At 42.3% G+C, this 20,959-nt stretch overlaps 2 protein-coding genes across 4 annotated transcripts in view; both read right to left on the reverse strand.

Annotated features, from left to right (window-relative positions):
- The window catches only part of SLC46A2 (solute carrier family 46 member 2), a 26,867-nt gene extending 16,006 nt beyond the window's left edge, over nt 1–10,861 (reverse strand). For all 3 annotated transcript variants that reach the window (XR_010407697.1, XM_064579396.1, XM_045882954.3), the window contains exons 1-3: nt 10,728–10,861; nt 8,566–9,064; nt 1,455–1,568 (exon numbers count right to left, since the gene is read on the reverse strand). The gene's annotated coding sequence lies outside the window, so the exon portion shown is untranslated. The remainder of the gene's footprint in view (nt 1–1,454; nt 1,569–8,565; nt 9,065–10,727) is intronic.
- The window catches only part of LOC123849914 (zinc finger protein 674-like), a 30,871-nt gene continuing 19,420 nt past the window's right edge, over nt 9,509–20,959 (reverse strand). The window contains exons 6-7 of the transcript XR_010407696.1: nt 10,728–19,703; nt 9,509–9,764 (exon numbers count right to left, since the gene is read on the reverse strand). The gene's annotated coding sequence lies outside the window, so the exon portion shown is untranslated. The remainder of the gene's footprint in view (nt 9,765–10,727; nt 19,704–20,959) is intronic.

The raw sequence follows: 20,959 nt of genomic DNA on the forward strand, positions 1-20,959 counted from the left end.
GAGGGTAGACTTGATCCTCCCTGTTGTCTCAGTTCTTCCTGTCCTCTTGTGAAACTAGGGAAATTTGAGGGGCCTCTGAGAGATTCCCACCAGATCTAGGACAGGTCTAGTGGGAGCTGGGTCATCATGATGCTAGCCAGCCAGCCCTGGGACCCTCCAGCCTTTGACCTGACTCCTCTGGCCCAGAAATGAACTAGACCCAGGGCAGTCAGTATCTCTCCCGGTTTAGGCTACTCTGCTTTGGATTATATTTTCATCCTGTTCCCGAGACCCCTCCATCTCCGACTGCAGGCTCCAGCTAAGTTATTGCCTGGCCATCCTCTGTGGCCTAGGCTACTGGCAGTGTATGGCCCTTGAGCCAAGTTGAACACCTACCCTGCCACCTTTGTCTCTAGCTCAGGGTTGGCTCTATTCAAGTGCAAAAGTTAAACTCGCTCATCTTTTATTTATTTATTTTTTGAAGATTTTATTCATTTATTTGACAGGGTGAGACACAGCGAGAGAGGCAACACAAGCAGGGGGAGTGGGAGAGGGAGAAGCAGGCTCTCTGCCGAGCAGGGAGCCTGATGCGGGGCTTGATCCCAGGACCCTGGGATCATGACCTGAGCGGAAGGCAGACGCTTAACAACTGAGCCACCCAGGCGCCCCTAAACTAGCTCATCTTTTAGATTGATAAAGTCACACTATTTGAGGAGAAAAAGACTTAAAAAAAAAAAAAATGGAGCAGCTAACATTTACTGAGCCCTTACTGTATACTTAGCACTTTGCAGGAATGAATGAATGCAGTTCTCCCAAGAAGTCCATCAGCTGGTCTATCACCTCATTTTATGGTTGGAGAAACTGGGGCCAGAGAGGTTGAGTAATTTGCACAAGACCACGCAGCTAGTAAGTTGGGGAGCCAGTATTAGGTACTAGTCTTTGCAAGTCTATAGCTATGGGAAAAATACACTCGACAGGGACTCTTACTTGAGGGTACCCTCTCAGCCAGCACAGGAATGTGGAGAGGAGCAGAAACACCTTAGTCGTGATGAAATTATTGTTGATCAACAGTGTATTGCACAAATGGAGAGCAACAAAGGAATGGATGGAAGTTTATTTACCGAATGTATATCCCAGGCACTTTACAATCAAGTAGGAAATACTTTTATTTTCTTTTCTTTTTTTTTTTTTTTTTTTTTTTAAAGATTTTATTTATTCATTTGAGACACAGAGATACAGAGAGAGAGAGAGAGAGAGCATGAGCAGTGGGAGAGGCAGAGGGAGAGGGAGAAGCAGACTCCCAGCCGAGCCAGGAGCCCGATGCGGGGCTCGATCCCAGGACCCCGGGATCATGACCTGAGCCGAAGGCAGACGCTTAACCATCTGAGCCACCCAGGCGCCCCAATACTTTTATTTTCTTAATGGAGGGCTCAAAAACTCATCTTAGAAAGGAACCGTGTTTGTTGGGAAAATACCTGGCATCAGTTAGAAGGTGAAATCCCTAGGCCTGGACTTCAGCTGCAGAGGAGGCTCCAGAGAAGGAGTGGAAGCTCCGGGGCTGAGTCAAGGAGAGGAACTTGTCTGACGCTCTGGAGGTGGGGCGGGAGAGAAGGGGTGTGGGGGAGGGGAGGGAAAGAATGTTTTGTGTGAGTGCAATTTTTCTGGGGAAATCCGTAAGGAAGCTGTGGTTCCCGTCTGGGTTGAAACAATGCTGAGCAGTAGTCGTGAGTAAACAGGAGGAGGAGGATAGCACAAGGACACAAACCTCCCGGGGATTTGCTGGAATCTGGGACTGGCTTAGGACTTTCACAGCCTATGGACTCGGGGGAGTTAAGCTGTTGACCCAGATCTTGAGGGCCAGAGAGACCCTCGCAGCTGCCCAGCAGGCTGCGCTGATGAGGGAGGGGTTATTCTCTTTGTTGTTAATATTTCAGGGTCCGAGTTCAGTCTTTCCCCAAGACATTGCAAATGAGGGAAATAGGATGCCCTCAGAGACATCAGTATGCAGTGGAACAAAGTGAAGATGTACAGACTTATCCCAGGAGGCAGAGATAAGCCTTGTCAGTGGCCATCCGAGCCCCTGTCTTTGAAGGGTTTCCCAGCGGCCAGTCCATCGCTACCCGCAAGAGGAAGCCCCAGTCCTCTTGCATGACCTCAAGTAATCCTCTAGTTACAATTTTACTTCCCAAATATAGCTGCACACAGGGACAAGTGTGCTAGTTATTTGAATAGTTACTCCAAATACTTCTTTAAAAGATTTTATTTATTTGAGAGACAGAGAGAGAGAGAGCACAAGCAAGGGAGGAGCAGAGAGACAAGCAGACTCCCCACTGAGCAGGGAGCCCAACATGGGGCTGGATCCAAGACCCTGGGATCATGACCTGAGCTGAAATCAGACATTCAACCAACTAAGCCACCCAGGCGTCCCTACTCCAAATAATTTCTTATGGTAAATTAATAAGTTGGCATTCTGGTTTATCTATCTGCCTTTCTAAGTTGGTTCATGCGGGCCTCTGGAAATGGCTGCTTCTCCATGTGCTGGTGAAACGGAGGTTTTTATACCGTCAGGCTGAGAGCTGGGCCCCATCTACAATAAATGTATCCACATAATGAGTGCCACCTCTTGGGAGATTGTCTCACTGGCCTTCTGGCCCCCCCACCCTGGAGGTGGCACTCTCATGCTGCCCAATTTTATAGATGAGGAAATGGAGACTGAGGGTAGCGAATCATTTGCGCAAGCTCGCGCAGAGCCAGAATTCACACCTGGGGCTGTGTGACTTTGGGGTCTCTGTTATGTTCACAGTGCTCCATTTCTGATGCAACTGAATAGAAGAGAGACATTTTAAAAATGGGCTTCTTGGGGCTTCTGGGTGGCTCAGTCAGTTAAGCGTCTGTCTGTCTCTCTCTCTCAAATAAATAAATAAATAAATAAAAATTAAAAAAAGAGAGAGCGAGAATAAGAGAGAGTACATGAGAGGGGGGAGGGTCAGAGGGAGAAGCAGGCTCCTCGCTGAGCAGGGAGCCTGACGCGGGACTCGATCCCGGGACTCCAGGATCATGACCTGAGCCGAAGGCAGTTGCTTAACCAACTGAGCCACCCAGGCGCCCAAGTTAATGTTTTGAATATTTAGGTTGTGTCATCATATACTGAAATGAGAGTTTATTCCACATGACTTCCCTTTCATGAGGGAGAACAGTGTTCTCTCGCTCTCTCTCGCTCTCTCTCTCCTCTTTCGACTGGCTTGCATTTGGGGACTTCTCTGTTCCGTGGATTTTGCCTCCAATCTGATTCTATCTCCTCAGCATTTTCCAGATGTTCCTTGATCATTCTGGTTCACTGACGGCACCTATCCTGTTTGTCTTTGACTCTGTGGAGTTATTCTTATTTACGTGTATTTATATTCCCTCTGCATTCAATAATATTTTGCAAGGAAGGAGAGGTAATGCATATATCCATCCACCATCTGGAGATAAAAGCCATATTGTATCTTGAAGTATCTGGGCTCTTGTAGAATAAAGGTAGTTTGTGGCTCATTGGACATAAACAGTGTTTGTGATTTTATTACCTAACTCCCGAATCCAGAAGTTCAATGAAGAATATGAAATTAGTGTGGTCCATTGCACTGATACCTTGTGCATGTAAAATTGTGTCCTTTGGCTGATCACTTAAACGTGGTAGAAGATATATTCTGTTGATTACGGGGTAAACATTCGTGTCATGATTTTCTATAAATGTTAGATGGCGAGATAAAAGTATACAGAGTGGTTGACATCGTTCATGCCAGATTTTCTTCCAATAATAAACATACAAATGCCATTTCTAAGGTAGAAACATGTTTTAAATAAGTGAATATTATTTTGTGAGTATAAAATTATAAAAGTAAATGTTTCAAATACAGGCGAGCTCTGAAGAAAAAATAAAAATCCAATCCAACAGAGAGACCGACCACTGTCAATATTCTAGCACTTTGTCTTTAAATTTAAAAGCTTTTATTCTCACTTCAAACATCAAGGGCATTTTCCCATATCATGAAATGCCTATATGAAATTCTTGACTGAATATGGGAAGAAATATAAAGTGCTCAATAGTTCATAAAACTGGGATTTTAAATCCATGTAACTTAAACTTATTTTTATTTTTTTTATTTTTATTTTATTTTTTTTAAGATTTTATTTATGTATTTATTTGAGAGAGAGAGAGAGAGAGAAACAGCATGAGAGGGGATAGGGTCAGAGGGAGAAGCAGACTCCCCGCCAAGCAGGGAGCCCGATGCGGGACTCGATCCCAGGACTCCAGGATCATGACCTGAGCCGAAGGCAGTTGCTTAACCAACTGAGCCACCCAGGCACCCCTTAAACTTATTTTTAAAAGTCTGATGATTCTTATTTGATAATATTCCGACAACTAATGAATTTACAAAAGACATGTGGATCAGTCATGATAGGCTTGGTTATGTTGTGGTAACAAATAATCCCCAAATCTCAGTGGTTTAAAATGACCAAGATTTATTTCTCGCTCAGGCTACATTTCTATCATGGGTTAACAGGAGGGATCTGTTCACTGTAATCCTTCAGGGTCACCACCAACTCAAACACTCTGGTCACCATTTAAAGAGAGTTCTAGAGATTCTTGCACTGGTAATTAAATGGTTGGCCCAGGAAGTGACATCCACTACTTCTGCTCAAAACTCACTGGCCAATTGGAATTCATCCAGGCCAGAAACTTTTGTGCTATAGGGGCGCCTGGATGGCTCAGTCGTTAAGCATCTGCCTTCTGCTCAGGTCATGATCCCGGGGTCCTGGGATTGAGCTCCGCATTGGGCTCCCCGCTCGGTGGGAAGCCTGCTTCTCCCTCTCCCACTCCCCCTGCTTGTGTTCCCTCTCTTGCTGTGTCTCTCTCTGTCAAATAAATAAATAAAATCTTTAAAAAAAAGAAGAGGTTAAACATAGACTTACCATATCTTCCAGCAATTCTACTCCTAGGTATAGACCCAAGAAGATTGAAAACCTGTGTCCACACAAAAACTTGAACATGAATGTTCATAGCATTATTTGTAATAGCCAAAAAAATGGAAATGACCCAAATGTCCATCAGCTGATGAGCAGATAAACAGATCAAATATGGTATATCCATACAAGAGAATAGTATTCCACCATAAAAAGCAATGAAGTGCTCATACATGCCACGACAGGGATGAACCTTGAAAACATTCTAAGTGAAAGAAGTCAGACACAAAAGGCCTCATTTCCTGTGATTCCATTTATATGCAATATCTGGATTAGGCAAATCCATAAAGACAGAAAGTAGAATCGTGGTTGCCAGGGACTATGGGGAAGTGGTAATAGGAAGGGTACTGAGGGGCGTGGTGTTTCTTTTTTGGGTGATGAAATACTCTGGAATTAGTGGTGGTGGTTGCAGAACCTTGTGAATATATTAAAATCCACTACATTGTACCATTTACAGGATGAATTTTATGGTATACGACTTTTTAAAAAAAATGGACTTATACAGCACATGCTTCAATTTCATTTCTTAAATTAAGGTTTTTAATGATGTTCCAATGATTTATGTAACATAATTTTATAATCTTAATTTTTATTCTAATTTTAGGCATAATCTTACTGTAAGACTATGCTCGAACTTTTAAGTCATTGAAAGATTTTTTTTTTTTTTTTAAGATTTTATTTATCTACTTGACACAGAGAGAGAGATAGCGAGAGCAGGAACACAAGTGGGGGGGTGGGAGAGGGAGAAGCAGGCTTCCCGTAGAGCAGGGAGCCCGATGCGGGGCTCGATCCCAGGACCCTGGGATCATGACCTGAGCCAAAGGCAGACGCTTAACGACTGAGCCACCCAGGCGCCCCCATCGAAAGATTTTAAATACAGTTTTCCATTGTATAAATTTCATCAAAATAATATAATAGAAGAGCCATTTACAGTCTTGCTTTTCACCAAAAAAACTAGAAACCTCTCTGGGACCAATTTCTTAAATAGTTACAGTACATTAAATTTATGACTCAGTTTATGATTAGGCATACATTTTTGTGATTATTAAATTGGTAACAATACTACTCACTAGAAAGTCCCTCGAGGATGGGAACCCTGTCTGTTTCGACTCTCCAGCACCAAGCAGTCTGTGTGGCTTGTAGCAGATACTCAATAAATATTTGTGAGAAATGAGTGGGTGATTAGTTAAAAGAGCTAGAATTTCAAAGCCTCCGCTAAAGCCATTTGGCACTTCCAGGGCAATGATAAAAGATACTAATACGGAAGTGAGGTAAGATGGAGAGAAATACAAAGTAAGTCAATTTCCTAAAAGTGATCCTTTCTCCGCTCTGGAAATTTGTCTTTTTAATTCCTTGAGCATCTCTAGCCATCTTCCAATGTTTCTTAAAGATGACTGACTTGTTATTTTGGGTGTATATCTGACCCTTCTTTCAGTGTCTTAAAATATTTTTCATCTGGGGCGCCTGGGTGGCTCAGTCGGTTAGGCGACTGCCTTCGGCTCAGGTCATGATCCCGGAGTCCCGGGATCAAGTCCCGCATCGGGCTCCCTGCTCGGCAGGGAGTCTGCTTCTCCCTCTGACCCTCTTCCCTCTCATGCTCTCTGTCTCTCATTCTGTCTCAAATAAATAAATAAAATCTTTAAAAAAAAATATTTTTCATCTGGGCTTTAGATTAGAATTTAATCAAGTAATTCTGAATTCTCTGGTTATCTTCGTCACTAAGACATATCGGGTTCTAATTCCTTTTTTAATCACATTTATTTTTCCCTTCCTAGTTTGAAGATAATTTTCCTTGCCCGGGAAGGCAGGTTAGTGCGGTGGCTCAGAGCCCAGGCCCTGAAGTCAGGCTAGTCCCTGAGTCCTGGCTCTAATGCTTACTGACCATGTGATTTTAGTCTCTCATACCTTATTTTTCTCATAGGTAAAATGGGAACAATATTAGGACCTACTCTAAGGGTTGTCACAAGGACTAAATGAGTTAATGCATGTAATATGTTCAACGTAGTCTCAATAACTATTAATTTCTATTATTGTCAGCCCAACAGAGGAGTCAGATATTAATTTATCATTTTCTAGCTGCTGCCAGGTTGTAGGTTTAGCTCTTTCTTGTTTGTTTCCATACGGTAATCAGGGCTTACCATGTCAGTCCCGTTTTTCGTGTTCATGATAATCTCCAAAAGCTTTGGCTCATTGAGGGATTTGGTCTTTATTGGCCAATGGAGACTGTTTCAAAAGGAACAGTGAGGATGGCGAGTGACTATTCAGGACATTTGAGGACCTGTCAGAAGAATCATGCTTTTTAAACAGGAAGAAAGGACTAAGTGACGAGGGCAAGATGGGGTAGAGGGAAAAGGAACAGTGCGTTCCTTAATCTACGTAAAGGACTGCAATGTTGATAGGAGCTGACTTGTTCCTTGTGATCCCAGAAGAAAGAGCTGGGGCCACTGGCTATAAGGTTTGCTTCGATCAAAGGCAAGAATTCCTAATAGAGGGCGCCTGGGTGGCTCAGTTGGTTGAGCGACTGCCTTTGGCTCAGGTCATGATCCTGGAGTCCCTGGATTGAGTCCCGCATCCGGCTCCCTGCTCGGCAGGGAGTCTGCTTCTCCCTCTGACCCTCCCCCCTCTCATGTGCTCTCTCTCATTCTCTCTCTCTCAAATAAATAAATAAAATCTTTAAAAAAAAAAAAAAAAGAATTCCTAATAGAGCTTTCCAAACCTACCTCAGTCCAAGTCACCAGCTTCTCTCTCCCACTTACTACAGTAATCTCATAAATTATTTCCCACGTCACTGAGGCCCCTCCAGTACCCCAGTCACACTGCAGCCAAGGTTCTTTTTGTAAAGCGCCGATGTGATCAAATCATTTCCCTACTTATTACCTTTCAGTATCCTTGGAATAAAGACCCCAATCTGTATCATGGCCTGGAAGGCTTACTGGGTCTGGCCCTCCTCCCTCTCCTGTGCCCCCCCTCACTGGACACTCTCCTTCGCTCACAGTGGCCTACCCACACTGGTCTTCACCATTTGCCTCCTCAAACTGCCCACGGGGCCTTGAACAGGCTTTTATCTCTGCTTATGACATTCAGCTTCCATTTTCTCTCATCAATGCCCTACTCTCCCTTCAGATGTTAATTCAGCCATCCATTCTCGAGGAAGCCTCCCTCGAACTTCCTGTCTTGGGCTATTAGATGTTCTCCGAGCATCATGTACCTCTCACCTGCATGCACTTCTTTCCGCTGTTACAATTTAATGGTATTTGTATGATTTTTTGATTAGTGCCTGCAAGGTCCATGAGTGCAGAGATCATGCTTTTTTTCTTTTTTATCCTCACCTGAAGCCTCATTAGGGAGCACAGTGCCTGGTACAGAGTAGGTGCTCAGTAAATGCTTCTTGAACGAATGCATGAACAAACGACCCAAGAGCTGATGAGCTGTGTTGGTAGGAATTACACTGCTTCTACTGGAGATGTTTAAAGCTGAGGATATGCAAACTCAAAGTCCTTTTTAAAAGACTCTGAGTCTATAATCCCAGGGTCCTTGTAATAGAAGTTTACTTGACTTAAAAAGTGGTAATAAACTCACCGAATTGCTGTCGTCAATCTCTGATCCGCCGTCACATTGTGTAGTTGGAAACTGCGTGAGCGCCACCTAGTGACCAGAGGAGATGCGCCTTTCCCCACCCTCACTGTCCCCTCGCGGTTGATGCCTCCTACTGTGTGCCTCCCTCAGCTCCAGGAGGTACCATTCACAGAGACCACGATGTCAATGGTGCCTCGTGGAGTTCTGCAACATGGTGTCCCTGGCCTTCAAGCATGATTACTGGGGAGGGTTTGGGACAGAGGGAAGAGAGCCATTGGAAAGGAACCAGTTGACGATTTAAGATGGTGAGGGAACAAGTAATGGATCAAGATTCAACAGGGGGGACACCTGGGTGGCCCAGTCGGTGAAGCATCTGCCTTCGGCTCAAGTCATGATCCCGGGGTCCTGGGATCGAGCCCCACATCGGGCTCACTGCTCAGCGTGGAGCCTGCTTCTCCCTCTCCCACCGCCCTGCTTGTGTTCCTGCTCTGACTATCTCTCTCTGTGTCAAATAAATAAATAAAAATCTTAAAAAAAAAAAAAAAGAAGAAGATTCTACAGGGAAGAGGAAGCCACAGGGCAAAGGGTACGATGGGCCAGACGCAGATGAGGTATTACGTGGGAAGAAGGCATCCTAAAGGAGAACATCTTGTGTTCTGGATAGTTTTGAGCTTTTAAACTACTCAAAGATAAATACTTTTTCACTGAACATGTCTTGGGAAAATATTATATGAGGTAAGTTTTCTCAAACTTCCCAAGCCTAGACTTTCTATGGGGTTTGGGCTCAGAGGGCAAACAGATGTTCCCTCCTGCCGGCTCACTTCTCTCAATGTGGGAATTCTCTCCCAAATTCCCTGTTAGCACACGGTCCCTCTTTATCCCAAACCCCAGGCTTCTACAGCCCTATTTTGGTATCTTTGGACTGCAACCATTTTTAGCTGAGGCCTCAGTTTCTCTTTAGAGGTAGGAAGGTAGGGCTCCATCTCTCACCACCTTACTCCTTCTGAGGACCAAGACACCGGAGTGCCAATTTTGTCCTTAGAGAAGGGATCAGACACAGGAACCCCCAGTTCAGGAGTTGGCAAGTGACGCCAGTTGGGGTCAACAATCTCTTCCATATCATATCTTAGCTCAGAAGAGCAAGATGGGGAAGGAAGGTGAGGACAGTCCCATTATAAAGGATAAGGGAGGAGCAATCATTTCTGGAAAGCAGAGGTAAAAAAAATAAGAAAGGAAAAGTGAAATGTGACTGGTTAATAAAAACTCTGACAAACACAGAAATTCAATGCCATATAATAGGAGATAGGAAAACTAAAGTTTTCTGTCATAGTAGTAACATGGTAACTATGAAATGTTTTAGATGAAAATGCCTGTTAGGAATGTTGAAGCTAAGGTGGCAAAATAAATCTATCCATTTACAATGTTTTGAAGAAAAGATGTATCACCTGTTTAGTACTAAAAGAAATATCTTAACTCAGTGCACAAATAAAGTAAAAAATCTCTGGTCCCAAAACTCAAAGTCCAGTCTCAGATAAGCACTTATAAAACATATTTTGACATTTGTGGGGAAAGTCACTATAATCTGTAGTAATTACAAAGCCTTACTTATCTAAGGAGACAAGTTTCCTACAATTGTCATCACATCCCTTACAGTGTCTGATAATGATCTGGTTCTTTTCATTACTACAAGGTAAAGTTCATTGGCACATCCTCCTATGCCACTGGTTCCTAACACATCAAATACCTACTCACTAAAGGATCACTTATGCAACCATTTATGACATAAAGTGTAAAGCTAAGAACTGAAAATAACAAAATGGAGGGCTAGCAAGTTGTCCAAAGATGATTCACGGTTCTAAGCAAAAAAAGTGGTTAAAAGTACATTATTTCGCACCACTATATATCTGTTGAGAGTACAAAGAAGCAAAACAAGAGGAGAGAATGAGAACACTGCAATATGTGAAGGAATAAGGATGGAAGATTTTCCCAATTGAGGACTCACAGATTCAAGAAGTCCCAAGCCATAAGCACACTAAATACAAAGAAAAGCACATCCAAGGATATCACAGTCAAACTTCTGAAACTCAGGGACAAAAAAAAAATCTTAAAAGCAGTGTAAGAAACAGGCATGGTAACTTCGAAATAGCAACACTCTGCTCACTCACTTCTCAGCAGTTAAAGAGAATCAACTGAGAACGCATGTTTCTGGAGTCTCTTCGGGAAGAAACTCAACATCTTGAAGATGCCAGCTCGCTCTTAAGAGTTGAAGGTACCGGGCACCTGGGTGACTCAGTCGTTGAGCGTCTGCCTTCGGCTCAGGTCGTGATCCCAGGGTCCTGGGATCGAGTCCCACATTGGGCTCCCTGCTCGGCGGGAAGTCTGCTTCTCCCTCTCCCACTCTCCCTGCTTGTGTTCCCTCTCTCGCTGTTTCTCTGTGTGTTAAAAAATAAATAAAATCTTAAAAAAAGAGTTGAAGGTACCCCCTCTCCCCCAAATATGCTGAAGTCCTAACCCCCAGTACCTCAGAATGTGATCTTACTTGGGAAGAGTCAGTGCAGATATACATAGATGAGGTCATACTAGAGTAGGGTCAGCCGCTTATGAGTCATGTGAAGACACATACACAGGGAGGACACCACGTGACAATGAAAGCGGCAATTACAGTTATGCAGCTGTAAGCAAGAAATGCCAAAGACTGCTGGCAGACTGCCAGAAGCGAGGAAGGACTCCCCTGCAGCTTTCAGCCACAGCACGGCCCTGCTGACGACACCTGGATTTTGGACTTCCAGCCTCCAGAACTATGGGACGATACACTTCCATTGTTTGAAGGCACCCAGTTTGTGGGACTTTGCTAGAGCAGCCCTGTGAAACTAATATGCCTCCCAATTTAATTACTTAGAGAGTATGTATTTTTGAAAAAGAAAAACGAAATGAGGCCAAATGGGGATGTGTCCATACCACATATCAAAACATACAGTAGGTTCATTAAAACAGGGTAGTGCTGACACAAGGACAGACAGAAAAAAATAATAAAACAGAATAATGAGCCTAGAAATAGGCCCATTCTTTTTAGGGATTTAATGCATGATAAATGTGGCATTTCAAATATTGGGGGAAAGATGGAGATTCAATAAATGATCTTGGGACAAGTGGCCTATCCATTTAGAGGAAAAAAATAAACTTAATACCATTGCCTTAAATTATTGGTGAATTAGAGTGAAACATTAAAAATAAAACTATAAAATAACCAGAAAACAAGAATATTTTTATAATCTTGCAGTGGAAAAGTCCCTTAAAAATGTAAAACCTGGGGGTGCCTGGGTGGCTCAGTCGGTTAAGCGGCTGCCTTCGGCTCAGGTCATGATCCTGGAGTCCTGGGATCAAGCCCCGCGTCAGGCTCCCTGCTCAGTGGGGAGTCTGCTTCTCCCTCTCCCTCTGCCTGCCTCTCTGCCTACTTGTGCTCTCTATCTATCTGTCAAATAAATAAATAAAATCTTAAAAAAAAAAAAAAGTAAAACCTGGAGGTTATACAGTTAAAGACTCAGATCTGATCACACAAACCTACTAGGCTATCAATGAAACTAAAAGAGAAAAGTCATACTGGGAGTAAATATTTGCAACTTAATAAAACAAAAGGATTACTGGCTGTATTATATAGAATTTCTACAAGTCAATTAGGAAAAAATATAATGCAATACAAAGGTGAGCAAAGGAAACAAACAGGAAAATTTACAGAAGAAACACAAATGCCCAAACAAATGAAAAGATTTTCAACCTCACTTTTAATCATGGAAACACAAATTAAAATGAGATCTCATTTTTCAAACATCAGATTGGCAAAAATGTTAAAATACAGATAATATCCAGTATTGCTTAAGTATGTGGGGAAATGGGTGCTCTCATATACCACTAAGTGGGTATTTAACCTGCAACAGCCTTTCGGGGAGGAGATCTTTTTTGAAAAGGGCACTTATTTATATGTATTAAAGTCTCATTACAATCATACCAGGTTAATGACAATAATTTGTCTTTGTTTGAATCATATATTTTAATAATAATTATTATGTTACCGGCAAAAATTAACCTGTGGCATATTATACTTCCTCTATTATTACATTTATTATACTTCAGTGTTCTACTTTCAATGTTCTGTCTTCCTTCCTAGAGTATAATCTTCTTGAGGACAGTGACACTGTCTAATTTACTCTTCTGTCTTTAGCACCACACACAGAAACTGTCATACATTACACATCCAATAAATATTTCTTGAATGAGTGAGATTTCTCTCGATTCCCAATCCAGTGGCCCTTGTACAACAGTATCCTGCCAGTTAAACCTGCTCCCTTAAAGAAGTGTGACTTAAGACACTATTTTTCCCTATGTCTCTATAGTCAATCAAAGTGTACAGACTGCATTATGATACTACCGTAAAAAATTCAGAATTGAACAGGATTAGGATCCTAAAATATCATCTAATCTGTCCCCCTTCTTCTATGCAGACCTACCTACAGCTAAACTATTACTAATTACATTTTCCAGCATTTATGGAACGTCTTCTAACTGCAAAGGAAGTTTAGAGTTAATGTTTCCTGTGGTCAGCTTTCCTATTCTGAGCAAGGACTATAATCACCGATTTTTTTTTTAAACCCCATGTACTTGGTAGGGTGCATTTTATTTTATTTTTAAAGATTTTATTTATTTGACAGAGAGAGACACAGCGAGAGAGGGAACACAAGCAGGTGGAGTGGGAGAGGGAGAAGCAGGCCTCCCGAGGAGCAGGGAGCCCGATGCGGGGCTCGATCCCAAGACCCAGGGATCATGACCTGAGCCGAAGGCAGACGCTTAATGACTGAGCCACCCAGGGGCCCCTGGTAGGGTGCCTTTTAGATGTTTCAGTGAGTACTTGATTAAATTCTACAAACTGATATTTTTTCCTTATCAGCTTAGTTTCTGGAAGCCTGCATCTCAGAATTCTAAACCATACCTCTGTTGTTGTTGCTGAATCTGAGGTTTCTGGATTTGGGTAGCCAGAAAGAACCCATGATAACCCCCCTAAAAATGTCATCACTGACCCTGTCTTTCTTACTTCCTAGTATACTGGTGACCTGACTGTCATTAAAACTCCCTGTGGTTACAACTATTCTCTCAACTCAGAACCATCCCCACAATCAGCCAGGCAAAGGTGTGTGTGACTGTCCTAATCTTTGCCACGTTCCTCAGATCATCTAACTGAATTCTTTGGGGTTTTTTTTCAGGGCTGACTCTGATATTGTTAGAGAAGTAGAGACAAGAAGATGAACACAAGGACCAGATGCTAGAGGCTTTTCCTTTCAGAACCTCACAAACGATGTCATGATGTCAGGCATTTGAGCTACAAAGAGGCTCAGGAAACATGACGACTAATTCCCTCATTTGCCCAAGACACAATCAAGCCTAAGGTCACGCAGCCAGCCACTGGCAGCACGAGGACTATAGCCTCTCTCCATTCTCAAGTTCAGTATTACTTCTCTCCCTTTAAAAATAGTCCAAGCACAACTTATGAAAAGAAAATGACAAGAATAACCAAAAGAATATTTTGAATTATCAGTCAAATCCAGAGATAAAAATTATTAAAAATCAGTGGTTTAGAAGTCTGTAGCAATGGGCTATTCAAGTTTTCCAGAGTCTTTCTAAAGACACGAATACATTATAAATTGTTTAAATAATGATGACCATACCAATGTATCTATTTTTAATCAAACAGGTGGACAGCTGTAAACATTTTAAATGGACAGCCTCCCCGTTGCCATAGGCAACCTGAATGCCTATAAAGCAAATCTCCACTCACAAATGACAATGGGATCGGTATAAATCTGAAATCAATATGCATTTCAACGGTCTAAGCCCAAGCTGAAAATATAGACAGCAAAGCTTTGAGAATTGGCTAAGATGTCTTCTTTTCTATGTTTAAAATAAACTAAACTGAAAATGAGACACACTTGGAAGAGAAGGAAATCCGATACATTTAGTTCTGTTCCAAGAGGGCATAGTTGAGCTCTTCAAACTGAAGTACCTTGTAACTCAAGAATGACAGAAACATGAAGTAACTGTAGAGATTTCTTCCAGTGCATATTAGTGTTGGTGGATAGTAGATCATTTATAATTTTTTAAACCTGTATTTGAATTTTTCTGGAGAAATTACTGTTCTCGATATATCCATTTAAAAATATATATATGTGAACGACGGAACTATCAGGAATTTTGCCCAATGATTATCCCAGACACTGGCCTGGGTACATGAGAGGAAGTGGGATCTAATGCACAAGTAGAGGGGTTGACCATAAATTAGAGCACAGATCTTTACTCTATAGTAACAGGAGGACAGATTACACGGGAATACTTCCAGGAAGGTTGGTGGATGTGAGAGTGAGAGCCTTTGGAAGTTCTTTTTTTGGCTGTTCTCTTCTCTCAGTGAAACAGGAAGCAGGATCATCAGCTGAGGGTGAACGTGGGGAAGGAGCTGGAGGTCTGATGTCAGCAATGTATCAGATAGTTGGCAGGAGTGGGAGAGTAAAGAAAACAGGGAAGTCATCTTTCACCTGGATCACTGCCTTAGTTCCTAACTAAATGTCCTATGTCTGTTCTTGCTTCCATACAGTCTGTTCTCAACAGAGCATCCAGAACGGTTCCTTTAACATATAAGTCAAATCATGTCACTTCTCTCCTCAAAATCCTCCTACAAAAATCGGTAAATTGCATGTAAATTATACCTCAATAGAGCTGATTAAACAATAATTACTACAGACACCTTCCTATGGCTTCTCTTCTCCCTCTGAGTAAATGCGAAACTCCTACACAGCCCTGTGTGATCTGGACCCCTCTTACCTCTCTCATCTCAACATCTACTATGCTGTTACTCACTCTTCTGTCCACAATGGCCTGCATAAAGGCTCAGCATATTTGAACCTCTGGGCCTTTGCATTTGCTGTTCCCTCTGCCTGGGAACTCCCCACCCCAACCTCACCTATGTGCAAGGCTCACCCTCTCATTTTCTTCAGGTCTCTACTCAATGTCACACTCATGAAATAACAGCTGTCCTAGGTTCTCCCTAAGCCTAGTACTCTAGTGTAGTTTCCTCTGCAAGTCACTCTCTGACACACTTATATTTACTTGTTTATTGTCTGTGTGCCCACCCTAGACCATCAGTTCTATGTACACAGGGACTTTGCTTTGTTCACTGCTGTATCCCCAGTGCCTCAAACATTACCTGGCAAAAAAGCAGGCCCTCAATTAACATTTATTCAATGAATGAAAGAAAGAAAAATCTTTCCTCCCTCTGGGCACAGAGATGGTATTTCAGGAAAGAAAAAGTAAAACCTAGTTGTTACAAACTTACTTGTATGTTTTATGTGTACAAAGTTGCCAAACAGGCCCAAGAAAGTATGCCACCTGGAGTGAAGTGTGAGATGGAAAATTCTGCTGTTTCCTCAGTCTCAATTCTCACATGCTTCTCATAAGTGAGCCTCTTGCCATGCCAGGAGTTAGTTCAATGTTTAAAGAACATATTTGTGTACATTTCTACATATATTACTGCATAATTGTATACATGTAATGTGTACATATAACTTATGAGCAATTTAAGAAAATTTCAAAGGATATTTAACTACATGAGATTTTTCAAACTTCGGGTGGGAACTTTAGAAATTAAAACCAGCTTAATGTACAAATTGGCCTTGAAAAGTTTTGCTCACCAAAGACAATGTAGTCAGGTCTTCCTTCTTAATGCCATCTTATCTACTCAAATAGAGACCCGAGAAGGCAGAGCTGAAAAAGACAGGGGCCCTGAGAAGTCAGGATTGTCTTTATGGGAACCCTGTCTGACTACCTGGATGTGACTCACAACAATCACTGCTCTTCATAGCCCACAGAAAGTAGGGAAGCAATTCCACAGCTCCTTACAGAAGAGGATTCAGAAATTTGCCTACAAAACAAAAAACCTCTGGAGAAACTGTTTTCAGAGGAAAGGGCAAAGAAGTGGATGTCAGAAGACCTACATCCTACATTCGGGGGTGGGGTGCTACTAAGTTCCTAGATCAGTTTTCCTCTAATTCCCAAACAAGGTCTGGAGCAGTCGTCCTTACCCCTTTGACTATCTGATCCCAGCACAGCCAAAGGCCCCGCGCAGCCCCACGCTCCGCGCTCCTGACCTACCCCCCAACTCCCAACTCACCAGTGACAGCCCAAACCCCGACCCTTAAGTCTGGAATGCCCAGCCAGAGCTCTGCCTCCCCCTAACCCAGACACAGCCCTAGACCCGCTTAAACCCGATGTGGAGTCCAGATGACCGCTTCGCGCTGAACTCGGACCCGAACCCGGACCTCCAATTCTCTGCCTTTCTCCCGCCCCCACCCCTAAGCCGGGACGACGCGCTATCCAAGCCCCTCGCCACCCCGCCCCATCCCCTGAGGTCGTGAGAATTCCTGAGCGGAGGTCCCTCCCCAGCTACCACCCGGGTGCCGGCGTCAGGGAAAGAACAATCTCACCGGCACCAAGGAGAAAGGAACACCCTCCGGCTATCCAGAACCCCCTACCCCGCAAGCCAGGAAGTGCGCTTGCGCACGCGGCCGCCTAGAACTACATTTCCCAGCGTGCTCTGCAAAGGACGGGCGCCCGCGAGCCGCGTCTCCTAGGGGCTCCGGAGTTGCCTTTTCCTCTCGTGGCTGCTTGCAAGCGGCGTAGCCTTTCTTTCCTTATTCAAATAAAAAGAAAAAAGGGACGAAGAAAAGCTTTTTCTTTCGCAATAGGCAAATATGAATCCGAAGGGATGCAGATTTTTCGTTAACCTTTACATAAAAGGAATACCTATTCATTATATTAATAGATGATTCAGCTGGAATATAACCTTTTATTCAACAAGCTAAAAAGGGTGGGGGGAAAAAAATCAACCCCAAACTAGATGGAATTCCTTAACAAAGAGATAATCACCGTTAACACTGTGGTATACACACAGTATTCTAAAAATAAGTCTCACAATCAGCCCCATTCTTCGTTGGGGCTTGGGGCTTCTTTTTTCAGGATTGTTAGCATACTCTAGACCCTTTGTGATGGTATTTTATTTCCCTTTCAACTCAAAATTCTCTTTTTTTTTTCAAGATTTTATTTATTTGAGAGAGAGAGCGCGGGCATGAGCAGGGGGAGGAGCAGAGGGAAAAGCAGACTCCCCGCTGTACAGGGAGCCAGAGGTGGGGCTCCACAGAGGACCCCAGGATCATTTCCTGAGCTGAAGGCAGGCGCTTAACCAACTGAGCCATCCAGGCGCCCCAGAATTCTCATTGTTAGTATATAAAATATAATTACTGTATTACTTCTATTCTGTAACCTTGCTAAAGTCACTTACTGGATTTATTTATTTTTATGTTTTTTACAATATATCCTAAACATATGAAATTCTTAAAGAAAATTTAACACAGTATGGGTAAGGCTTGCATGTTGAATACTACAAAACATTACACAGAGAAATTAAAGACCAAATAAATAGAGGGGATATATCATGCTTATGGAAAGGAAGATTCAAATTGCTGAGATGGTTATCTCTAAATTGATTTATAGGTTCAATTAAATCTAAATCAAATCTCTTCAGGTTTCTTTGTAGAAATTGACAAGCTGATTCTAAAATGATGTAAAAATGCAAAGGGTCTAGAATATGCATAACGATCCTGAAAAAAGAAAAATAAAGTTTATTTCAACACAACAGAAAACTAAAGAATAAATACAATGTGGTAAGAACAGATGTAAATATCAGTGAAAAAAAGAAAGTACAAAAATATATATACTTGATTTCTGACAGAGGTATTATGGTAATTCAACAGAAAAGGATAATCTTTTTTTGGAAAATGGTGCTAATCAATTACATATCCCTATGCAAAAAATATGTACCTCAATTTTAATTCACAAATATATTAAAATTAACTGAATAGGGCTCTTAAACATAGATGTAGGAGCTAAAACTACAAAAATCTCTAGAAGAAAACAAAGGGAAAAAATCTTTGTGACTTTAATTTAGGCAAAGATTTCTTGAACACAAAAAGCACAAACCATAAAAGGAAAGATTGATAAACTGGACTTCTCAAAATTAAAAGCTTTCCTCCTCTGAAGAGACTGCTTAGAAATTGAAAAGAGAAACTAGATAGGGAGAAAACATTTGCAAAATATATCTGATAAAACTTGTATCTAGAACACAAAAGGAATTATTATCACTCCATAATAAAAAGACTAATGATTTGATTTTTTAAAATGAGTATAAGATTTGGAAAATCACCAACATAGATAAACAAATTGCCAATAAGCATACATAAAGATGCTCAGCATCATTAGATTTTAGGGAAATGCAAATTAAAACCACAAAGTAATACCACTACACATCTCCTAGAATGGCTACATTTTTTTTTTTAAACTGAGGGCCATTTTACAAAAAACCTGAAAGGTACTCCTCAAAAAGTACAAGATCATGAAAAACAGGAAAGAGTAAGAAGGTCAGTTGTGTGGTTTTTGTTAACATTTGTTAAGTACGGTCTTGGGGTGTCCGATGTCAAGGCAAAGTTCAACAAAGACTGCAAGGGAAAGTGATCTAGTTTTATGTTTGGTCAATATCATGCTGTCCTTACACTTAGGACAATACTTACACTGACTCACAGGTCCTGGAGGAGATACATGGCACTCAAGGACACACATGGGGAGGTTAAGGCAGGGGACAGGCAAAGAGTGAGCAACAAGAGTTGGAGCATATGGCTTTTCTAGGGCTTGAGGGTCTAGTGCTTTGGGATCCTTGGGCTAAGGCCAGATTGGTCAATTCAAACTAAGAAGAATGAGGTTTTGGTAAGTTTTGCAGGGGTCTTATCTAAGGGGCCCATAAGGGAAGGATGCACAATCCCAGGAGAGGCTGCTTACCACAAAGACTACTTACTTGTGATTCAGCAGGCTGTTATCTGAGGGAGGCATGCACATGAGGGAGGGGCCAATGTCAGTTCAAGGCCACTTAGCCACACAAAATGGATGCCAAGGAGGCAATACTATGAAGTAATTTAGCTAACCAATAGTTGCAGGCCAGAGGAGACAAAGGAGACATGATGACTAAATCCTACATGAAATCCCTGCGTTGAATTCTGGAACAGAAAAAGGATAGTGGAATTCAAATAAAGCCTGGGATATGATTAATATTAATGTAAATGTTAGTTTTCTAGTTTTCACAAATGTACAATGATAATGTAAGATGTGAACATCAGAAGAAACCAGGTGGCGGGCATGTGGGAACTCTCTCTACCAGCTTTGTAACTTTTGTAAATCTAAAATTATTATTATTTTTTAAAGATTTTATTTATTTATTTGAGAGAGAGAGACTGAGAGAGAGAGCACATGAGAGGGGGGAGGGTTGGGAGGGTCAGAGGGAGAAGCAGACTCCCTGCAGAGCAGGGAGCCCGATGGGGGACTCGATCCAGGGACTCCATCCAGGGACTCCAGGATAATGACCTGAGCCGAAGGCAGTCGCTTAACCAACTGAGCCACCCAGGCGCCCTAAAATTATTTTCAAACAAAATGTTGATTTAAAAAAAATCAGTTGGGGGCGCCTGAGTGGCTCAGTTGTTAAGCGTCTGCCTTCAGCTCAGGTCATGATCCCAGGCTCCTGGGATCAAGCCCTGCGTCAGGCTCCCTGCTCCGCGGGAAGCCTGCTTCTCCCTCTCCCACTTCCCCTGCTTGTGTTCCCTCTCTCGCTGTGTCTCTCTTTCTCAAATAAATAAAAGCTTAAATCTTAGAAAAAAAAAAAAAAAATTTAACCTTTGTAGATTCCTTAGGATTTTAAATGTATAAGATCAGGTTGTCATGAATAAAGAAAGTTTTACTTCATCCTTCCTAATTTGTATGCTTTCTTATTTTTTTTTCCTTTGCTTATTACATTGGCCAGAACTTCTATTACATTGTTGAATAAAAATGAGGGGGTGCCTGGGTGGCTCAGTCAGTTAAGCATCTGACTCTTGGTTTCAGCTCAGGTCATGTTCTTGGTGTCCTGGGATTGAGCCCTGAGTTGGACTCCACATTCAGTGTGGAGTTTGTTTGTCCCTCTCCCTCTGCTCCTCCCCCCCGCAACCCATTCTCTCTCTCTGGAATAAATAAGTATCTTTTTAAAAAATGAGGACGGGGCGCCTGAGTGGCTCAGTTGTTAAGCATCTGCCTTTGGCTCAGGTCATGATACCAGGGTCCTGGGATCAAGCCCTGCATCAGGCTCCCTGCTCTGAGGGAAGCCTGCTTCTCCCACTCCCCCTGCTTGTGTTCCCTCTCTCGCTGTGTCTCTGTCAAATAAACAAATAAAATCTTGAAAAAAAATGAGGACAGATATTTTTGATTGGTTTCTAATCTTATGTAG

Source organism: Mirounga angustirostris, unplaced genomic scaffold, assembly GCF_029215605.1.
Source record: "Mirounga angustirostris isolate CCGP_5_RB_7025 unplaced genomic scaffold, mMirAng1.0.hap1 SCAF_15, whole genome shotgun sequence".
Taxonomy (NCBI): Eukaryota; Metazoa; Chordata; class Mammalia; order Carnivora; family Phocidae; genus Mirounga; species Mirounga angustirostris.